This window comes from Charadrius vociferus, unplaced genomic scaffold (assembly GCF_000708025.1).
Source record: "Charadrius vociferus isolate BGI_N301 unplaced genomic scaffold, ASM70802v2 scaffold259, whole genome shotgun sequence".
Lineage (NCBI taxonomy): Eukaryota > Metazoa > Chordata > Aves > Charadriiformes > Charadriidae > Charadrius > Charadrius vociferus.
The window spans coordinates 4,410,189-4,411,063 of record NW_009661368.1 but is presented as its reverse complement, the minus strand read 5'-3'; positions in this window follow the sequence as shown (position 1 = coordinate 4,411,063).

Here is an 875-nt window from a genome sequence, read left to right as displayed (position 1 = left end):
GGCAGAGGGTGATGCTCAGGGTCTCGGTTGGAGTGGGGGTCACATACCCGCCACCTCCCGTGGGAGAGGGGGGACACCCGTGGGGCGCCATGCTGAAGCAGATGGAGGTGACCACTACACTAAGTGAAATTGGGGACCCGGCAGCAGAGGACACGCTGTGGCAGAGCTGGCACACGCTGGCCCAGCTCCAGCAGCGGCACTGGGGTTGTCTGGTTCAGTTCGTGCTGCGTTCGTCAGGGAGATTTGAGGACAACAGCAACAGAAGAGGTGGCTTATGAAGGAGTAAAAGACACAAGTAATTAAGCCATGACATTATGAAATGTCCCAAATACCTGAAAGATTTAAACTGCGAAAAAGTGATGGAATTTTTTAAGTGGTACCTGGGGATGTGCAGAGAGACGTGAGGGAAGGGTTTAGCCAGTATACCAAGAAATCTTCCTGAAGTCTTTAAACTTAAGCCGGGAACCAAGAGGCCTTGGGACTTCAGCCTGGCAGAGGCAGATCGGATAAGTGATGGTGCCCAGTAAGAGCGCAGCATTCCCAGGGCATGGCCGGCAGAACTCTCTGGTCCTGACTCCTGAAAGTTTCTGAGGAGTAGTGGTTACCTTAGCTTACCTTCAGGTTGTGGCATTGCTTATTTTTTCTGGCAGAAGCTTATGTTGACTGAAATAAACAAAAACGCTTGGGTTTCTGCCCACTCTCCCCTCTTTGTCATCTGAAGCACATCTTTAAATGAGTTTATCTCAACCCTGACTTTGACTCTTAGGGACATGGCCCTCGTCGCTTCAGGCTGAACTAATTTCAAGAACAAAGCCCCCTCCCTGTGCAGGAGAGTGGGTGGTATGGCCACCTTCCCAGCTCTTCTGGCCACCCTG